Raw genomic sequence first — 8,534 nt, 5'->3', positions numbered from 1 at the left:
CAGAAACACAGGGGCTCGAGAGATAGCGGTTAAGAGCACTGGCTGCTCTTACAGAGGACCCAGGTTCAATTCCCAGCAGACACATGGTGGCTAACAACCATTCTCAACTCCAGTTCCAGAACTGGCACCCTCTTCTGACACCTGTGGGCATTGCATGACATGGGTACACTTACATGCATTTAGGCAATACACTCATACACATAAAATAAAAATAATAAATAAAATATTTTAAAAGAAACAGGAAGGGAAAGGAAAAAGAGAGAGGGGTAGAAGGAGGGAGGAAAAGAGAAAGAGAGAGAGAATATAAGTGAAGTTCCTCATCCTCCTGAGGTAAGACTTCTGGTAAATAATCAAATCTTGCAGGAATGAAAATGACGAAGCTACAACTGGAGGCATAAACAGGGATGACTTACAGTCAAATCTTGAAGGATGAAACCTATACAGAGAGAGAAATGAATTGAGTGCATACTGTGAAGATCCATTAATATGAAGTTCAAACATAAGCAAAAGTAACCAATATCAAAACATAAGCAAAAGTAACCAGTCCCAAAGGAAGAAAGATAGTCACGACCTTTGAAGGTATAAAGAAATGAGGATTGGAAGGGAGGGGCAAACGGCAGCTCTGGTGTTGCTCAATTTCTTAAACCAAGTAATGATCACACTTAAGTAACGACATACTTAAATGTGTTTTTGGTTATAATTTGTTGGTAATCTATTTGTGGGTTTTGTTCTTTCTTTCTTTCTTTTTTTTTTTTTTTTTTTTTTGGTCTTTTTGAGACAGGATCTCCCTGTAGCCCCAACTGACCTGGAATTCACTATGTAGGTCAGGCCGGCCTTGAACTTACAGAGATCAGCCTGCCTCTGTCTCCTGAGTGCTGTGATTAAAGACATGTGTGCCATCATACCCAGCTATTTATTTATTTCTTGAAACAGAGTCTCACTATGACTCTCAGGCCTGGAACTGACTGTGTAGACTAGGCTAGCCTGGAACTCACAGACCTCCACCTGCTTCTACCTCCCAAGTTCTGGGATTACTAAAGGCATGCACCACCATACCTGGCCTGTGTTTTCTACTTCAATTTGCAATCGTTTTAAAAGAAAATTTTTGAAGTCAACTACATATATGGAACCTCAAGGGGACACATTATAAAGTGAATGAAGGAGAGAAAGAGAGAGAGAGAGAGAGAGAGAGAGAGAGAGAGAAGTCTTTACACTTCCTAATTTCAGAACTTCCTACAAAATTTTGGTAATCAAAATCAAGACTGAGGATGTCGCTCAGTTGGTGGAGTACTTGCCTAACATGCATGAAGTCCTTGGTTTAATGCCTAGCAAGGCATAAAACCAGGCATGGTAGCACACTCTATAATCCTAGCATTCATGAGGTGAAGGCAGCAGGATCAGAAGTTCAAGGTTATCCTCAGCTACATAGCAACTTTTTGAGGTCATCCTGAGCTATGTGAGAGTTTATATTTTAAAAGGGCAATCAAACAACAACAATCAAAAACAATGGTAAAAACCAGACAAGGCTGTCCACTATCCCCACTCCTTTGTAATTTAGAATTTAAAACTCTAACTAGAGCAATAAGACAAGAAAAGGAAATTAAAGGAGAACTAAATGGAAAGGAAGAAGTAAAACATCCTTAGTTGCAGATGACATGATATTGTATATAAGAGATCCTAAAAATTTCCACCAAAAACTTGTAGAAATGATCAACACTTTCAACAAAGTGGCAGGTTACAAAATCAATCTACCAAAGTCAATAGTCTTTCCATATACAAATAACAAGCAATCAGAGAAAGAGTTCAGGTAAACACTTCCATTCACAGTAACCTCAAAAAAAATGTCTAGGGATAAGACTAACCAAAGACATTAAAAACCTATTCAATGAAAACTTCAAATCTTTACAGAAAGATATTAAGGAAGACACAAGGCAATAGAAAGACCTCCTGTGCTCATGGATTTGTAGGATCAATATAGTGAAAATGACCATCCTATCAAAAACAATTTACATATTCAATGCAATTGCAATCAAAATCTTCATGACATCCTTCACAGAAATAGAAAATTTAATCCCAAAATTCATATGGAAACACAAAAGACTCCACATAGCAAAGCAATCCTGATCACAAAGAGCAATGCCAGAGAGATTACCATACCAGACCTCAGTCCATATTACAGATCCAGAGTCATAAAAACAGGATGGTATTGGCACAAAAACAGACTTATAGGTCAATGGAACAAAATAGAAGACCCAAACATGAGTGCCTGCAGGTTCAGCCACCTGATACTTGACAAACATGCCAAGAGCACACACTGGGGGAAAGAAATATCTTCAACTAATGGTGCTGGCAAAATTGGATCTCTGCGTGTAGAAGAATGAAATTAGATCCATATCTATCACCCTGCACAAAAGTCAACTCCAAATAGATCAAAGACTTCGATGTCAAGCCTGAAATGCTAAAAGTGTTAGAAAAATACATAGGCAGTACCCTAGAAGATATAGGTTCAGGAAAGGACTTTCTAAATCAGACATCAATCACTCAGGAATTAAGATCAACCATTAACAAATGGAACCTCGTTTAAAAAGCTTCTTTACAGCAAAGGAAACAACCAATTTTTTTTTTGCTGAAAGGATATTTTATTGATGGTTCTCACATGACAAAATTCCACACACAAAAATCACATTTACTATATTAAAATTAATATACTTCAAACACATATTAAAATAATTATTATATAAATCTTTCATAGATGTATGTCCATTTCTTTGAATATAAATCACAGCTGAATATTCTCTTGCTCTAATTTGGAGTTTTAGAATCTGACATTTGCATTGAATTTTTACTGTTCTTAATCAGGGGAAAATTACTGAGAATGCAGTCAGGGCATGATTTATATTTTCTACAAAATTTAACAAACAAGAGCCTCTTTTGAGCCATATAATTTTATCATTTTATCTAGTATTAAAAGAAGTTCATTACAAGGATACATGTTGGATATTACCATCAAAAAGCAGCTATCAAAGTATGTCTTAATTGGAGAGAATCTGACGTATTTTCTAATCTAGGAGACTCAGATCCCCATAGCTTATAAACTGAGCAGAAGTTGGTGATATTTTTAAATTTCAAAGAACTTAATAGAAATTCCAATTCTAGCTCTTTTGAAGGCTTTGAGTTATTTTACAGTGTTTTCAGTGTGTGTGTGTGTGTGTGTGTGTGTGTGTGCATGTGGAATTCAGAGGACAACATGGGCTCTTATCCCTTCCCTCAGGTGCTGTCTACTTTCCTTGAAACAGTCTCTCATTGGTGTAGAACTCACCAACTACGATGAATATGTTGGCCAGTGAGCTCCAGGGATCCCGTCTCTGTTCCGCAGCTCTAGGATTGCAAGCACTGGCCACCACACGTGACATTTTAACTTGGGTTTTAGTGATTGAAGTCAGGTTTTCATGCTTATGAGGCAAGCACTTTACCAACTGAGCTATCATTCCAGCCCTTATGATTTTTGACTTTTTCAAAAATTCAGTGGGGTCACTCTTCAGAAACTCCGATGGATCTCTGCATTATATATAAGCAGTACATTATTATTATTATTATTTAATCAATGAGTTTTAAAAATAAAAAAAGAGCTTCCGAAACAGGCATTTGGAATAGGAGAGAATAATAAAAGGTGGAAATAATTGGTAGTGGAAAACTGGGGAAAAAAAAACTAAATTTAATCTTGTAATTTACAGGCAGGAAGACTGCATGGGTAATAAAGGATGTCAAGGTCACATCAGGGTCAGCAGTAGAAGAGCCAGCATCAGGATTTATTAATTTCAAAAAATTGTCCAGTCTTCTCTCTTCTTGGATGCTAGGATGTTCTGTTTTGGATCACGGCGCTTAGTGTTTTCAGCATTCAAGAGCCAGTGCTTCCTGGAGGGTGTGTGTGATGAGGAGCAGGTCTCAAGGGGGAATATTCCTGGCTAAGTGCTAGGATTTACTGCTTTGTGATCCTTCTGCTGAAACTTTCTAGTAAAGTGGTTATAAACATTATCAAGTTCTGCAGAAGTAATGGACAAACTAAAGAACCTTCCAAAGTCTCTTCATAATAAATAGTTACTGTAAAAAGTGAGCAAGTTTCAAGGTTGTTTTTTGAAGTCTTCACATTGTAGTCAATCGTCTGTGTCTTCTCTACAGTGGTATTTAAACAGAGTACGGAATTCAACTGGGAGTGTGTGAATCCACAAAAATAAGACTTCTTCTAGACTCTTTTACAGGCTAATCTTAGACATGCACACCGAATGCAGATAACTAACATATGATTCCACAGTTCACAAAGCACAACCAATTTAGTACAAACGTTTTGCTGCTACTACAGTTTTTCAAAAACTTCAATCCACCAGCGAGAGGAGACAGAGCTGCCTTTTCCATGCAGACGATTTGAACAGAGAGAATAAAGGGAAGCTCAAGCTATAGGCTGCCTTCCTGCGGAAAATCTAAAATCTCCTTCTTTATATTCTTTGTTTTTCTTCCTCTGTTCTTTTTAAAATGAGTCATTTCTTTGGATGCCTTTCATTGTTTGTGCTTCTTTTTAAAGGGGATGTGGGAGAGGAGATTTTTCTGTTGATGGTCTAGTCACAGCCAACGTGGGATTTTTAAGCCAGGTGTGGCTCTTGCCAGAATCACAGCACTTGGGAAGCTGAGGCAGGAAGACTGCTGTGAGTGTGAGGCAAGCCCAGCTACAGAGTGAGGACCCCCCCAAAAAGAGAAACGAGATATTTAGTAATTTTTACATCTCACTAACAGCCTTTTGAGATATTAAGTAGAGAGTAGAGATCATTTTCTAAGCTTAAAGTTTAATAATTTTAAACAAATTTCATAACAAAAATTGATAAATCATTTTGTGCATTCAAAATTTTCTGATACACAATAACATGGCAATTAAAATTCATAGCAGTCCCTAATAAACAGCAGAATGGACACAGTGGGGTGCTAGTCATTGTCATAGATGCAACCATCAGTGATATCATCATAGATCTCTCCATCATTGTCCATCGGGTAGCTCCGAAGGACATAACCATATTTCCCTTCTTCATTCCTGCAGAGAACTTTGGTGTCGTCTGTGTTTTGAATAACTTCAAGCGATTCACCAGGCTTTATCTGTAGATCTCTAGCTCCTCACTCTTTAAAAGTTAAGGAGGGTGAAACTTTGGTTGGATATAGAACTCTAAGTTCACCACCATATTTAAATTTTTTCCTGAGGTCTTTTTCTTCTTTTTCCTGTTTTTTAGCTTTTGGGGGTCTTTTTCTTCTGTTTTGGCCCTTCCAACATTAATTCCTTGACTCATCTCTGCAGATAGAGTGGGAAAATCCGAGGCATCCACATCATGGTAAACTCCCATCTGCAGTTGTGTAGGAGGAGAAGGGAAAGATGAACCTTCGTTATTGTCTGACTCAGAGACGTTAGGTTTCTCTCGTATACTTTTCTTTCTGTCATCTTTTCCCTTTAACATCTTCGAAATCCCCCAGGACCACGTGTTACTCTTCTCTTCAACCTGTAGCATGGATCCATCATCTGGATCTTCCTCTTCGATCCCATCATAGATGTCATCATCCGGTGGTGGTGGGAACCCCCCTCCACTTCCACTTTGACTGTTAGAAGCACCCTGTTCAGCCACATCATCATATACTTCTTGGTCATCTTCAACAAGTCTCGATGAGACAGTATTGAGAGAGTCCTTTTTCCACTTCAGAGAATCATATTCAATCTCTACAGCAGTTGTTTTAATATAACCATAGGCCCCCTTGGTGGTTCTCCCCAGCCATTTTCCCTCTGGGTTGTCTGTGATGTGGCTTATTTCAATTTCCTCTCCTTGCAGTTCATTCTTTCCTCCTTTGACATCACAGCGAGCTTTTGCATGGTGGATGACTTGAATGGGGCCTGTGAGTTTAAAATTCTTCTTTAATTCTTGTTCTTTCTCTTTCTGTTCCTTTCTTTCTAGCTCTAATCTCTTCTTTTCTTCCTTCCCCCGTTTCTTGTCTCATTCTTTGCTGAGTCTATGTCTTCATGCTTCTCCTTCACTGTCTTGTTCCTCTTCTAGATTTCCAGTACCATCAGAGTGCATGACACGGTCTTGATTTTCTTCAGTTACAATATTTTTCAGGTCAAGGTGAGGTTTAATGTTTCTGGGAGGTAGACTTGAGACTGGTGGTTGTGTTGGGTGAGATGCTGGCAATGGTGGTTGACTAGCAAGATGGGATGATGGAGGTGGTGGTAGAGAAGTTGTTGAGTAAGGCAGCTGGCCTTTGTTGGTACTGTTTGAGGAATCAGCTTTTCTGAATCTGGTCAGGTCAACATCGGGTGGTCTGCTGGGTTTAGGTGGAGGTGGGCCCAAGGTAGACAGGGGAGGCAGTGGCTTCTGCTTTGGGGCTGCAGAGCTCTAGTCTTTTACCTTTTCTTGACTTTGGCCCCATATTGTCCCCACTGCCAGCTTGGAAGGTGCCTTAGGGAATCTGGCCGACTCTTCCTGATTGACTTTGCTCAGGAAGATGTTCTTTGTGGCATCTATTTCCTATCTTCTTTTTTTTCTTCAGTGTTTCTGGAGAGGCCTGGGCTCCCTCTGCTTGAAGCAGGCTTCAGAACCACGCCAGCAAATGGTGAACTTGCAGTGTCATCTCCTCGGTCTTTACTCTCTGGGTCTTCCCTGGCTGGTTTTAAAGGGCCGCTCCTGAATTTGGCTCCTGGTGGCATTGGAGGTCCTTTTTGTACAGACGTGTTCTTTGTGATGTTCTCATCTTCCTGGGAGCCCTCCGTACTTAGGGATGACTTCTGGCCAAAAGTACGTCTAGAAAATCGTGGTTTGGGATCAGTATCTTGTGATGCTGGCATGAACTTGCCTTTAGTTCCAGCAAACTTTGGAAACCCTAGCTTCTGATCATTTTCTGGAACTGGAGGAGTAGACCCTGGTTTTGGGCCTGATGTCTTTGAGTTGGGGTCTTGGTTCAAATTGTGAAGTGATGGTTTATTCCCAGAAGGCCGTGGAAACACTGGTCTGGAATCTCCTTTGGGCAGGTTGGTGGGCTTGGGGCTAAGAGGTTTCAGAAATTCCACTTTGACCTCAGGGTCTCTAGTGGCTGAATTGGTCTGTGTTCCAAATCTTTGGGTTACTCCGGTAGGTTTTTAAAAATGGGGGTTTGGGCTGTTTGCCACATTTCTCCGCAAAGTTAGGTTTCAATGCCACAGCTGGCATTGGTGTCCCAAACTTAGGTAAGTTGCTGGGTCCTGCGGGAGGGGTGGCATTTCCTTGATTTTCGAATAAGTTCTTTTTCGCTTGTATTCCTGAAGGTGAGTTTTGTTCGGTGGTTTTGAAGGGCCTGCTGCTGACTGAGATCTCCTCTGTCGGATACTGCCTGTGTTAAACTTCGCCATGAGGGACTTCACATCTGTTTTTCCATCTTTGTTCTGTGTCAGCCTCATGGCCTCTACGGGTCCTCATGTTCCCTGCTGAGACTTCAACTGCTGCTCTCCTGATCAGGTGCACAGGGATATTTTCATCTGAATGTCCAACAGGCACCAAGTCATCCATCTGGCAGGGGACGGATGTGAGCTGGGAATCTGGTTTAGACTTCTTTCTCTGGCTCACATGCTCAAAACAACCAAATGAGTGAAGAGAACACCTGCAGAGTGGGAGAAAATCTTCGCCAGCTGTTCATCTGACAGAGCTTCAATACCCAGAATACACAAAGAACTCAAAAAACAAAAAAGCAAGAAAACAAATGACTCAGTCAAAACCTGGGCTATGAATCGAAACAGAAAGCTTAAAGAATAAATAACAATGGCTAAGAACCACTTTTTAAGGATCAGCATCCTTAGTAAGGGGGAAATGCAAATCAAAACTACTTTAAGATTTTATCTAATGCAGTCAGAATGGCTAAGATATAAAGAATTAATGACATGAAATGCTGGTATGGATGCTGGGAAAGGGGAACCCTCATCCATTGTTGGTGGAACGGCAAACTGATACAACCACTGTGAAAATTAGTATGGATAACTCTTAAAACCTAAAAATAAATCTACTGTATGCTCCAGTTATATCACTCCTTGGTATATATCCAACAGACTCGTCCTACTACAGAGATTCTTGCTCAGTCATGTTTGTCGCTGCTCTTTTCACAATACCTAAGAAATGGAAACAAACTGTCCCTCTAACTGATGGATGGATAATGAAAATGTGATACATTTGCACAATGGAGTTCTACTCAGTGGTAAAGAAAAACTAAATCATGAAATTTTCGGGTAAGTGGATGAAATTGTCATACTAAGTGAAGTAACACAGACTCATTAAACAAGTGATATATGTTCTCTGTGGATCTTAGCTCCAAGTCCCCAGATGTGAATATATATATGTATGTATGTGTATATATATATATATATGTATATATATATATATATATCCTAATGTAAACACAGGAGTCAGAAAAAATGGAAACACAAGATAGAGGGGAAGAAGGAGCTCGAGACAGGGGATAATAGGAGACAGGTATTATCAAGG

At 39.8% G+C, this 8,534-nt stretch overlaps 1 pseudogene; it reads right to left on the bottom strand.

Moving 5' to 3' along the window:
- Positions 1 to 4,974: 4,974 nt before the first annotated feature.
- Positions 4,975 to 7,432, bottom strand: LOC103744433 (annotated as a pseudogene).
- Between the last annotated feature and the right edge of the window lie 1,102 nt (positions 7,433 to 8,534).

The sequence above is a fragment of the Nannospalax galili genome, unplaced genomic scaffold (genome assembly GCF_000622305.1).
Source record: "Nannospalax galili isolate Female #2095 unplaced genomic scaffold, S.galili_v1.0 scaffold281, whole genome shotgun sequence".
Classification (NCBI taxonomy): Eukaryota; Metazoa; Chordata; class Mammalia; order Rodentia; family Spalacidae; genus Nannospalax; species Nannospalax galili.
The sequence above is the reverse complement of the archived record's forward strand: the minus strand, read 5'-3'. Positions and strand labels throughout refer to the sequence as shown.